At 41.7% G+C, this 13859-nt stretch overlaps 1 long non-coding RNA gene across 1 annotated transcript; it reads right to left on the bottom strand.

The window, feature by feature from the left end:
- Positions 1-8115: 8115 nt before the first annotated feature.
- Positions 8116-11434, bottom strand: LOC311128165. Its single transcript, XR_014613194.1, has 2 exons — positions 11235-11434; positions 8116-10808 (listed from the first exon to the last, which is right to left on the bottom strand). It is a non-coding gene; the product is annotated as an uncharacterized lncRNA (long non-coding RNA).
- Positions 11435-13859: the final 2425 nt, after the last annotated feature.

The following is a 13859-nucleotide window of genomic DNA, read 5'->3' as shown; positions in this document are numbered from 1 at the left end:
CGAGTGGGTTCCTCCCTTGCTCTGTAAAACAGGTCTATGAAAGATGAGTAAAGGAAGAAAACAGCTGATGCTTATTTTCATCTTCTGCAAATAGAGATTTCCCTGTGTCTCTGAACTTCTGTACATGCTTAGATTTAAAGGTAATATTCCCACGTTCACGGAGACTGCATTCACAGTAAACGCTGCATATGTCAGCTCAATCGGAAATTACCTTTACATTTCAATCATGCTATAATGTGGCTCTTCTGCAAACCGGATCTAGCCCTTTAAAAAAAAGGTTTTAGGTAGTGGAACATTCCTTGAAATAACAGAATATACTACTCTACTCTATACTGGCTCCTATGTGATGGAAATACATTCTACTTGATTTTCATAGATCTTTTGGCCAAGGCCTCTCTGTTCAATCATACAAATGAAAAGCCTAATAACACTGTTCATGTTTGATATGTTCAAATATATACTATACCTACTACAGCTCTGCAAAAAATTAAGAGACCACTGCATAATTATCAGTTTCTCTGGTTTTACTATTTATAGGTATGTGTTTGGGTATAAAAACATTTTTGTTTTATTCTATAAACTACTGATAAAATTTCTCCCAAATTCCAAATAAAAATATTGTCATTTAGAGCATTTATTTGCAGAAAATGACAACTGGTCAAAATGACAAAAAATATGCGGTGTTGTCAGACCTCGAATAATGCAAAGAAAATAAGTTCATGTTCATTTTTAAACAACACAATACCCTGATTTTCAATCACAGCTTTCATGCGTCTTGGCATGCTCTCCACCAGTCTTTCACATTGATGTTGGGTGACTTTATGCCACTCCTGGCGCAAAAATTCAAGCAGCTCGGCTTTGTTTGATGGCTTGTGACCATCCATCTTCCTCTTGATCACATTCCAGAAGTTTTCAATGGGGTTCAGGTCTGGAGATTGGGCTGGCCATGACAGGGTCTTGATCTGGTGGTCCTCCATCCACACCTTGATTGACCTGGCTGTGTGGCATGGCGCATTGTCCTGCTGGAAAAACCAATCCTCAGAGTTGGGGAACAATGTCAGAGCAAAAGGAAGCAAGTTTTCTTCCAGGACAAACTTGTACGTGGCTTGATTCATGCGTCCTTCACAAAGACAAATCTGCCCGATTCCAGCCTTGCTGAAGCACCCCCAGATCATCACTGATCCTCCACCAAATTTCACAGTGGGTGCGAGACGCTGTAGCTTGTAGGCCTCTCCAGCTCTCCGTCTAACCATTAGACGACCAGGTGTTGGGCAAAGCTGAAAATTGGACTCATCAGAGAAGATGACCTTACTCCAGTCCTCTACGGTCCAATCCTTATGGTATTTTGCAAACCTCAGCCTGGCTCTTCTTTGCTTCTCATTGATGAAGGGCTTTTTTCTAGCTTTGCACGACTTCAGCCCTGCCCCTAGGAGCCTGTTCCGAACTGTCCTCGCTGTGCACTTCACCCCAGCTGCCGTTTTCCATTCTTTTTGTAGGTCACTTGATGTCATCCTACGGTTGTTGAGTGACATTCGAAGGAGTTGGCGGTCATCCCAGTCAGTAGAGAGTCGTTTTCGTCCTCTGCAGGTCTGTAGCTTTGTTGTCCCCAATGTCTGCTGCTTGACCTTGTTCTTATGAACCGCCATCTTTGAAATTTTAAGGATGGAAGCAACCTGACGCTCACTGTATCCCTCTGCCAGTAAAGCCAGAATTGAACCCTACTTTTCCTCACTCAAAACCTTCATTTTCAACTCTTTTGGCATGGTCAATAGTTATTTTTTGATTAATATTACTTTTGAGGTACTATTAGCACTGTTTTTGCCATCCAGCTGGTCCTATTGCAAGAGGATAGTGATGACCACAGCAGTGGTTTTTATACTTTTCCTCGTTAAATAAGATTTGGTTAATGTGATCACCTAATCAGTACCTAATTCAGTAGAATGAGGTGTGCCTGTGTTGGAATTGAACAGACACTGGAATGGAATGGCTGTCATACATGTAGAGATGCTGATTTAAGAAACATTTGAAGTGGTCTCTTAATTTTTTCCACAGCTGTATATACCAGTATATACCTACTATACACTGGATGGTCTGTATGGGTCAATGATTAACGAATGAGATAGTGGAACATTTTCCCTTTGCATATTTACTGACCCAATGTTAGTATGTCTCTCAGTATAGGGACTATTTGGCACACAACACAAGAACAGGTCTGTTTCATATATGATCATGTTTTCCATGAACAAAAGTAGGCTGCTGTCCCAATTAGGGTATCATCACTAACTCACCTTTTGTCCTTTGTGTGCTCATATTTATTTAACCTTTATTTTCAAGGTCCCATTGAGACCAAGGTCTCTTTTGCAAGGGAGCCCTGCATCTTACCATTACACATATAAAATACACCAGAACATTAAAAGAGTATACAAAAACGTAAAATAAAACACAATCACATTCCTAAGCAAAGACGTCCTCAATCAACACCCGAAAGGCACCAATACATCCATTTGTAGGGAAGTCTAAAGATTGTTCAGAACTAAAAAGCTGTCTGTCGCAGCAACCAACAGAATTTCAAGAGTTAGCCGTCCCTGTGATCGGATATGATAAATCGAACTTCTATGGGTAAGTAAAGTTTTTGCAAAAGGGCTTTATAAATTAATAAAATGCTATGTTTTGACCTACGTCAGATCTAAGAGGGCCATCCTACTTAGTGAGAGGCATGACTATTCAATAAAATATCCCATTTTTATTCTCAACTTCTTAGTTAACTCATCAATATGCTTTTTAAAATAGGTTATCGTCTATCCAAATGTCCAGATATTTGTAAGCAGGGACATGATCAATGTGGGCACCATCCAAGGTACATATGCTTAAATCATTCAAATAATTTTTGTGTACTCTAGAAAACAACATATACTTTGTTTTACCCGCATTCAATGCTAATTTAAAGTCAAAGGTTTTCTGTAAAACAATGAAAGCAAACTGTAGTTCAGACAGAGCCTGATCAACAGTGGGGGCAATAGAATACGCAACAGTATCGTCCGCACACAGGTGCAGGTAAAAAATATTTTACAGACAAACCAATAATGTTAATGGATATAGTAAACCAGGGGCGCAACATTCTGAAATTACATTTTTGTCCCCCCCAGTTTTATCATTGGAATGTGATACAAAACGAGGCAATTGTGTGCTTTAGGACCATGTGGACGCCTCCGAGCGGTCAGGTAGGCTGTTTGGAGTGTTTATCCTACTGGATAAAAAAATAATAAAAAATGAAATAAATTATATCCCCCCCACTTCTAAAACCAAAGTTGCGCCCCTGCAGTAAACACGTAAAGCCTGTTTAAGCAATACCTGGTATTTTGGTATCTACATGAGTTTCAATCTGCCATTCACCAGCTACTAAAACACACTGAAACTGAAAAACTTCTCACCCATGAAACTACCAAACATTCCCTCTGGCTCGTGCGGTGGAGGAGATCTTCGTGGGCTATACTCAGCCTTGTCTCAGGGTAGTAAGTTGGTGGTCTGTTGATATCCCTCTAGTGGTGTGGGGGCTGTGCTTTGGCAAAGTGGGTGGGGTTGTATCCTGCCTGGTTGGCCCTGTCCGGGGGATATCGTCGGACGGGGTCACAGTGTCCCCTGACCCACCCATGTCTCAGTCTCCAGTATCTATGCTGCAATAGTCTATGTGCCGGGGGGCTAGGGTCAGTCTGTTATATCTGGTGTAATTCTCCTGTCTTATCTGGTGTCCTATGTGAATTTAAGTATGCTCCCTCTAATTATCTCTCTCTCCCTCCCCTCCCAGAGGACCTGAGCCCTAGGACCATGCCTCAGGACTACCTGGCCTGATGACTCCTGGCTGTCCCCAGTCCACCTGGTTGTGCTGCTGCTCCAGTTTCAACTGAGGACTGGCCACCCCTCAGAGCCTGGTTCCTCTCTAGGTTTCTTCCTAGGTTCCTGCCTTTCTAGGGAGTTTTTCCTAGCCACCATGCTTCTACATCTGCATTGCTTGCAGTTTGGGGTTTTAGGCTGGGTTTCTGTATAGCACTTTGTGATATCTGCTGATGTAAATAGGGCTTTATAAATTCATTTCATTGATTGAAGTACCTGCGATCAGTTCTTTCGTAGTAAAGTTTGTGAGGCTCATTCAGGAATGCCGTTCATCCACCCAGTTGTGCAGTACAGGAGACAGTGACGGGGAAGGTTTGATGTGGCCCGAGATAAGTTGTCCCCAACCTACCACTGATCTAGGATGAGATTAACCTACTCCCCAATCATCATTCCATCAGGAAGGTGTCAATATCTGACTAAAGACCAGTGGACAACGTTTACATACCTCCCTTGATGACAGTGGCCAAATTTCAAATGAGACCCCATTTTCCATATGGTGCACTGCTTGACCAGCAGAGAGTCCAATGAGTAGCCCTTCATTAAGTAGTGCTCTTTATGTGAATTAGGGTGCAATTTGAGATGCAGAGAGAGATTGAACGAGGCAACTCTCAGCAGTGATGATCATGGAGATCTATGTAGTTTTGTATTCAAATGTCAAGCCTGACGTCATCTTGATTCCTACTCCTGCCACATAATTTGACAGTACAATCAAGGCCCTGCCTATTTAGTTTGGCATCACATAGATTCATAACATGTTCTAGAGGCTGTAGTTACATTGATGGACTTATCCTCCATACTTCTCCAATAAATGTTGGTAAATGTTATCTTTCTGGGTTGTTGTGTGTGCACAAGCAAAACCAGTTTCCCCAACAATAATGTTGCATTGTGTTGTTGTATTGTACTTAGATTTCTGTGAAATGTAGAGATCTATAATGTATGAGGTTTTGCATGTCACGAGAAGTACATTGCATGATATCTTTGTGGATGTTTGCTGGTGTGTTGTGATTATTTTTTAGCTATGACCTAACTAGAACAAATACACTTGCCTTCTGTTTCTTCTCAGAATCTCTCTCTTAAATAAATAACTTTTCTACTGTTGACCGAGGGGCGGGGGCCTACAGATGTAGGATCTTAATTTGAGCCAGTTTGCTACAGCAGGAAAATAATTGTGTGCATTTAAATTAATGGACATTTTTTGTAAGGAAAAATTGAAAGTGGAAATTACAAACTTCAGTAGCCTTTTTAAACCTCAAATACACTACAACTTTAAAATGTTCTGTATTGCAGGAAAGTTCTCCTGCAACAGGTGATCAAATTAAGATCCTACATCTGAATGGGCAGTGAGCACCTGAGGCTGGTAGGGCCAGTTATTCCAGTCAGTACCTTGTAAGGCCTGCCTGCCTGTCACACCAGTTCCCTTCCAGCAGTGTCATAGAACACTTACGTATGCCTCAAGAATCGTAACCTCTAATGGAATGTGTGAGCCGGAACAGGTGCATGAATTGTTCTATGACACAGGTGACACTGAGCAATGCACTCAAACCTCTTATTGGTACTCTGAAAGTTCATTCTTATTGAGGACCAATAAGGACAGAAATCTGTAAAGTGACGTGAATACATTCCTTTAAACCCGCAGACACAGTAGTATAATGGTCTATTGTTAACAAGTTATTTAGTTACTCAGCCTGGTCTCAAAGACGTAACATAGTAAATGTAAATTCGGTACACTCAAATTAGTATGATTTGGTGTGGGGTGGATGGGTGGGCATATAACACGAACGTCGAATCTAATCACGGACAACTTTAGTATTTTAGCAACTTTTCAACTACTTACAGTGGGGGAAAAAAGTATTTAGTCAGCCACCAATTATGCAAGTTCTCCCACTTAAAAAGATGAGAGAGGCCTGTAATTTTCATCATAGGTACACGTCAACTATGCCAGACAAATTGAGAAAAAAAATCCAGAAAATCACATTGTAGGATTATTAATGAATTTATTTGCAAATTATGGTGGAAAATAAGTATTTGGTCACCTACAAACAAACAAGATTTCTGGCTCTCACAGACCTGTAACTTCTTCTTTAAGAGGCTCCTCTGTCCTCCACTCGTTACCTGTATTAATGGCACCTGTTTTAACTTGTTATCAGTATAAAAGACACCTGTCCACAACCTCAAACAGTCACACTCCAAACTCCACTATGGCCAAGACCAAAGAGCTGTCAAAGGACACCAAAAACAAAATTGTAGACCTGCACCAGGCTGGGAAGACTGAATCTGCAATAGGTAAGCAGCTTGGTTTGAAGAAATCAACTGTGGGAGCAATTATTAGGAAATGGAAGACATACAAGACCACTGATAATCTCCCTCGATCTGGGGCTCCACGCAAGATCTCACCCCGTGGGGTCAAAATGATCACAAGAACGGTGAGCAAAAATCCCAGAACCACACGGGGGGACCTAGTGAATGACCTGCAGAGAGCTGGGACCAAAGTAACAAAGCCTACCATCAGTAACACACTACGCCGCCAGGGACTCAAATCCTGCAGTGCCAGACGTTTCCCCCTGCTTAAGCCAGTACATGTCCAGGCCCGTCTGAAGTTTGCTAGAGTGCATTTGGATGATCCAGAAGAGGATTGGGAGAATGTCATATGGTCAGATGAAACCAAAATAGATCTTTTTGGTAAAAACTCAACTCGTCGTGTTTGGAGGACAAAGAATGCTGAGTTGCATCCAAAGAACACCATACCTACTGTGAAGCATGGGGGTGGAAACATCATGCTTTGGGGCTGTTTTTCTGCAAAGGGACCAGGACGACTGATCCGTGTAAAGGAAAAAATGAATGGGGCCATGTATCGTGAGATTTTGAATGAAAACCTCCTTCCATCAGCAAGGGCATTGAAGATGAAACGTGGCTGGGTCTTTCAGCATGACAATGATCCCAAACACACCGCCCGGGCAACGAAGGAGTGGCTTCGTAAGAAGCATTTCAAGGTCCTGGAGTGGCCTAGCCAGTCTCCAGATCTCAACCCCATAGAAAATCTTTGGAGGGAGTTGAAAGTCTGTGTTGCCCAGCGACAGCCCCAAAACATCACTGCTCTAGAGGAGATCTGCTTGGAGGAATGGGCCAAAATACCAGCAACAGTGTGTGAAGACTTACAGAAAACGTTTGACCTGTGTCATTGCCAACAAAGGGTATATAACAAAGTATTGAGAAACTTTTGTTATTGACCAAATACTTATTTCCCACCATAATTTGCAAATAAATTCATAAAAAATCCTACAATGTGAATTTCTGGAGAAAAAAAATCTCATTTTGTCTGTCATAGTTGACGTGTACCTATGATGAAAATTACAGGACTCTCTCATCCTTTTAAGTGGGAGAACATGCACAATTGGTGGCTGACTAAATACTTTTTTCCCCCACTGTACTACTTTTTAGCTACTTTGCAACTACTTAGCATGTTAGCTAACCCTTTTAGCTAACCCTTCCCCTAACCTTAACCCTTTCAGATAACCCTTCCCCTAAACCTAACCAAACTCCTAAACTTAACCCTAACCTTAACCCTTAGCCCTAGCTAGCGTTAGCCAGCTAGCTAACATCAGGCACTTAGCCAGAATTCATAAAATATAATATGTTTTGCAAATTCCTAACATTTAGTACATTTTGCAAATTCGTAACATATAATACGAATTGTAATTCTTAACATATCATATGAAATGGGTGATTGACATCCAGAAATTAATACATACCATACGAAATGTAACATACTAAATGGAGTGTCTTGGTTTTACGTACAGAATAATACAAAATGCTCTGAGACCAGGTTGAGTTACTGTAAGTGTGGTTGAAAGTAGGGTAGTACCTTCATAAGTTGAACAAGTCATGTGTATATCAGTATCCTCATAAGTATGAAATAATTATGATTGTAATTATAATCACCGATAATGTGAATGAATGACCGTAGAAGTGCTAGATTCAATTTGACCCCGTGATGAAATTCTTAGTCATGACTTGCATCTGAAACTCCATCTGAAACTTAATCTGAAATCAATAGTTTTCACCCAATTTTGACTAGGTCACAAATGTTTATCAGTTGGGAAAACAAGACACCATGTTTGGTTCCTGACTCAAATATGCCCCAGATCTTACTCTCATGTCCTTGTCTTTCTTCCAAACTGGACTGATAAGGTGGCTGGTGAGAGCAAGAGGAGCTTAAGGCTAGAATTGAGTGTTTACCCACTGTCTTTATTTATGTCTACTTGCACAATTATTATTTTGACAACATTAAGCATCTACCTATCAACAGAGTCTTGTACCTTGTAGTTTTTACAGTAACCAATATTTTATTTGACTGGGAAAAAGAGCTACAGAATAAATACCATAATACAGGTTTGATTGAATTGAACACTATCTGATTTCTAGGAAGTGTAGCACTACTCCCGCTCTGAGAAGTACAGCAGGTTCAACCTAAACCGGTTCTGTCGTCACTGTCATGTGACTGTTACACCACAACCTAGTCATGGGTGGAAAGAAGATTGCAGGAGTAACCTTGTAAGACATTGCAGTACACACCATCATGAAAAAGGCCCATACTGTATTTGGGCTGAACAATAATTACGAAAGAGTTTTTCCTCACCTAAGAGATGACCTGACCAGGAAAAGCTCTGGGGCCTGCAGTTTTTCTTGGTTAAGTCACATTATCTTGTAAAACTCTAACAGTAATAATTATTCAATGTAGTTCACACACAGTTAATAACACAGCCACACAACTCAGAATAAATTCAATATAATTAATCCATTCCTCTTTCTTATTGCACTTTCTTATTACAACAATCTATCATACACAGTGTAGGTCTTTGTTATACATTTATTGCTGTTTGATAGTGGCCTTTAAAGTGTTGCTCCAGAGGTTTTGAATAATTTCAGCCAGTAGTTTTAAAAGTAGTGTCCACAAGCCAAAACGGGTCCCCGAAAATTGTACACAATTGTGTACTACGTCATCAATTTCGTGTGATATGTTATGAATTGCACAACAACAACAACAAAATATATTTTTTAAAGATATGTTTTACGAATTCCAATTCGTACAATACGTTATGAATTTGTAAGTGGATCTTGAACTTTGGGCTGAGTAGTTGTAGTCCACCGCTGACTGGAGAGAATGTAGCAATTCATACTCATGCACGTGTTGCCATGTAATCCTGTTGGGGGCTTAGGGTTTTGAACTAAGAGAGGCTTTTACACATGGAACCAGTTCATGATGAGGTGACCCTGATATGCTGTACTAGCTTGCTAAAAATTAAAGATAACTTCTAAAAGCTAATGATGCAGAGTAGAATTTTAGTAACGGTTTCACAAGGCTAAACTATGGATGGTTTTGTGTAACTCAAACAAACAAGACAGTATGAGTGTGATCACATTACATTTCAATTCTCATCCAGTCAGACGAATCAGGCCTCTAGTTTCAACTATTTTTTGTCCAGGAGGGACAGTAAGGTGCTGTCTACCACATACACAGAGAAGAATGACTGGGGTTGGGGCTGGGCTGCAGGACCTGTGGCCTGGTTTCCTGGGACCCAGTCGCACAAAGGCAGCCTTGTAAACCATCCCCAGCAGAGGGACCAGCCTAGCAGACGGATCAGCAGGACGGAGTGGTGTGTTATGGTGTGGAATGGGGAGACTGGACTGATCAGTAAGGCCCATAAAAACTGCCCTAGCCTCTAAGCTAGCTGCCCCACCTCTAGTTTCACCTCACTGGTTCGGTCAGGTCTGTCAGTGCCAAGCCAAAGGCCTAGAATGTCATATTTTGTGACGGGTCAGTTTGAGAGAGGAAGTAAAGGGTTATTCACATTCTAATTCCTTAACATTTGTGTACTGTATCACTTGTCTTACTCTCTAACACTTCCTGAAAACTGGCTAGGTGCATCATCCACTCAAGGGTGGCCTTTTTCACATCATTCAAACACTGACAGACAAAAACTAATCAGGCACAAAGACATTAGGGTATAAATATAGCAAAAATAATTTCCATAGCTAAATATAGCACAGTCGTGTTTGACCAGAAGAAAAAAAGCAAGCGTACAAAGTCATAAGTGAAAGGCTTATGTGAAAGACTTCTGTTTCAAAGGCAGATTCTGCCATGCTGGCTGTGAGGGCATCTTGCATCCAAGAAGAATCGATTTCGGAATTGCATACAATTTAAATGATACCACTCATGAATCCTTCAAAAACTATACATGTTTCGCCAGTAATGGCTTTTGGCTTTTAAACTAGCTGGTAACACTAGATTGGACAGTGTCTTCAGACAGTGTCCGTTGATTGTCTTAGTTCATATACCCAGAATCCTATGTGACCGGGGCGTTGTAGGACTATTTCCTGATCTGGGCCTAGGTTGCCGGTTTACTTCCGTCGGCAGCGAAAGCAGCAGGCCCGACAGCGTCCAAACTCCTCTTCCGTGTCCTCCTTCACTGTGTAGGAGGTCTGGCCATCATAGCGAGGGGTGTTTGAGGTGCCACCATCACCATCCTTGATGCCTTCTGAGGGGGGTGGCGACTGCCCCCCGGGTTTGAAGGCACCGTAGGGGTTGAGGGAGGAGTTGCGGTTGCTGTAGGTACTGTCCAAAGCCATGGGGTTGATGATGATCGTGCTGTCCTCTGCAGAATGTAGCTTGGCCCGAGGGATGGTCACGTCTCCATAAGGGTTATCCAGAGACAAATTCATTATGGCTGATTATGGAAGGCTGAGAGGACAAAACACAGGCAGATAGGGTCTGTGACTGTCAATCTCTTGACAGGCTTTTGGTTTGATGTGTTGGATCTCAGACTGGGTATTGAGGCTCTGAGGCTCTGATCTGAAGCTTTGATGTCAACGTTTGTTCTAGTTTCCTCTGGTGACTTGAACTGGCTCCAAGAATACTCCTGTAAAAGACAGATTTAATCATTTTTAATACAACTGTATAGTTATAAAGAGAATCCTGAAACTACGAAAGCTCTGGTTCTGTTCTGCTTTACATTCACGAAGTTCGGAGAAACAGGATTATCACGATGCAGTGAAATGACACTTAAATGTATCTCTTTTTCATTTCCATCCAGACTGCTTCATAATTTTCCTGCATATTCCTGATCCAAAGCTCACTGTGGGATCTTTCTCAATGTAAGGTTTATTCATAAACTCCTGCTAGAATTCTAGCTCATTGTCTTTCCAAATAATTTTCACTATCATATTTCATGTTGACACTGAAATATGCCCTTTATATGGATGACTACATCTTTCAAAAACACAACCTAACACCAACAGTAAAGGCAAAACTTCGCCAATAACAAGCACTGATTGTTCAGGCTTACCTTTTCAACTTGTGGAATTCCTCAGCAGTCAAGTTTTATATGATATCCTATGTAAAGTCCCTTGGTCTTCAGACAGCTCATATAATCCAGTGCGCACTTAAAGGTTGAATGGTTGTCTCTTGCAGATCCTTCTAGGTGTCCTCCCACTGTGTGTCTTTATTGAAAAAGGGAGCCACACCTGTAGCGATGTGTGTCAGAGTGAGGACTGAGGTGGTGGTGGCCACACACACACTCAGGTACAACCTGGACTCAGGGATAGACGCAACATAGTAAACGTAAATCGGTCTCCCTCCATTTAGTATGATACTGTATAATAATAATAATATTCCATTTAGCAGACGCTTTTATCCAAAGCGACTTACAGTCATGCATGCATAACATTTTTTTTGGGTGTATGGGTGGTCCCGGGGATCGAACCCACTACCTTGGCCTTACAAGCGCCATGCTCTACCAGCTGAGCTACAGAGGACCACATATGTTACCTTTTGTATGGTATGTTTCAATTTGTGGATGTCTATCATCCATTTCGTATATGATATGTTACGAATTCCACTTTGTTGTGGCTAACGTTAGCTAGGTGGCTAACGTTTGCTATGCTAGGGGTTAAGGTTATGGGTTAAGGTTAGGGTTAGCCAACATGCTAAATAGTTGCAAAGTAGCTAAAAGTAGTAAGTAGTTGCAAAGTTGCTAATTAGCAAAAATGCTAAAGTTGTCCATAATGTGATTCAAACACACAACATTTGGGTTGCTAGACATTTGCGTTATACGCCCAGCTATACTCCCTTGACCAACCTCCCTCCTTTCGTTTTTTTACTTTAGTAACCTTCTGTCTTATGCAATCATACCAAACGTAACATACAGTGAGGGAAAAAAGTATTGTTGTTTTTGTACATTTGCCCACTGACAAAGACATGATCAGTCTAGAATTTTAATGGTAGGTTTATTTGAACAGTGAGACAGAATAACAACAACAAAATCCAGAAAAACACATGTAAAAAATGTTATAAATTGATTTGCATTTTAATGAGGGAAATAAGTATTTGACCCCTCTGCAAAACATGACTTAGTACTTACTTGGTGGCAAAACCCTTGTTGGCAATCACAGAGGTCAGACGTTTCTTGTAGTTGGCCACCAGGTTTTCACACATCTCAGGAGGGATTTTGTCCCACTCCTCTTTGCAGATCTTCTCCAAGTCATTAAGGTTTCGAGGCTGACATTTGGCAACTCGAACCTTCAGCTCCCTCCACAGATTTTCTATGGGATTAAGGTCTGGAGACTGGCTAGGCCACTCCAGGACAGACCTTAATGTGCTTCTTCTTGAGCCACTCCTTTGTTGCCTTGGCCGTGTGTTTTGGGTCATTGTCATGCTGGAATACCCATCCACGACACATTTTCAATGCCCTGGCTGAGGGAAGGAGGTTCTCACCCAAGATTTGATGGTACATGGCCCCGTCCATCGTCCCTTTGATGCAGTGAAGTTGTCCTGTCCCCTTAGCAGAATAACACCCCCAAAGCATAATGTTTCCACCTCCATGTTTGACGGTGGGGATGGTGTTCTTGGGGTCATAGGCAGCATTCCTCCTCCTCCAAATACGGCGAGTTGAGTTGATGCCAAAGAGCTCGATTTTGGTCTCATCTGACCACAACACTTTCACCCAGTTCTCCTCTGAATCATTCAGATGTTCATTGACAAACTTCAGACGAGCCTGTATATGTGCTTTCTTGAGCAGGGGGACCTTGCGTGCGCTGCAGGATTTCAGTCCTTCACGGCGTAGTGTGTTACCAATTGTTTTCTTGGTGACTATGGTCCCAGCTGCTTTGAGATCATTGACAAGATCCACCCGTGTAGTTCTGGGCTGATTCCTCACCATTCTCATGATCATTGCAACTCCAGGAGGTGAGATCTTGCATGGAGCCCCAGGCCGAGGGAGATTGACAGTTATTTTGTGTTTCTTCCATTTGAGAATAATCGCACCAACTGTTGTCACCTTCTCACCAAGCTGCAACGGCGATGGTCTTGTAGCCCATTCCAGCCTTGTGTAGGTCTACAATCTTGTCCCTGACATCCATGGAGAGCTCTTTGGCCTTGGCCATGGTGGAGCGTTTGAAATCTGATTGATTGATTGCTTCTGTGGACAGGTGTCTTTTATACAGGTAACAAGCTGAGATTAAGAGCACTCCCTTTAAGAGTGTGCTTCTAATCTCAGCTCGTTACCTGTATAAAAGACACCTGGGAGCCAGAAATCTTTCTGATTGAGAGGGGGTCAAATACTTATTTCCCTCATTAAAATGCAAATCAATTTATAACATTTTTGACATGCGTTTTTCTGGATTTTTTTGTTGTTATTCTGTCTCTCACTGTTCAAATAAACCTACCATTAAAATTATAGACTGATCATTTATTTGTCAGTGGGCAAATGTACAAAAACAGCAGGGGATCAAATACTTTTTTCCCTCACTGTATCATACTAATTTGAGTGTCAGAGATGTATGTTTACTAAGTTACATCTAGACTTTGAGGCCAGGCTGTCAAGTGAGGAGGAGTGTTGTTGTTGTACCTGGGAGTCACCTGGCCCAACCCCTACAAGAGCAGAGCAGCTGCCCGAAACCCAGAGAGGGTGTGG

Source organism: Coregonus lavaretus (assembly GCF_964263955.1).
Source record: "Coregonus lavaretus genome assembly, chromosome: 4".
Classification (NCBI taxonomy): Eukaryota; Metazoa; Chordata; class Actinopteri; order Salmoniformes; family Salmonidae; genus Coregonus; species Coregonus lavaretus.
This window is presented reverse-complemented; position numbering and strand designations above follow the sequence as displayed.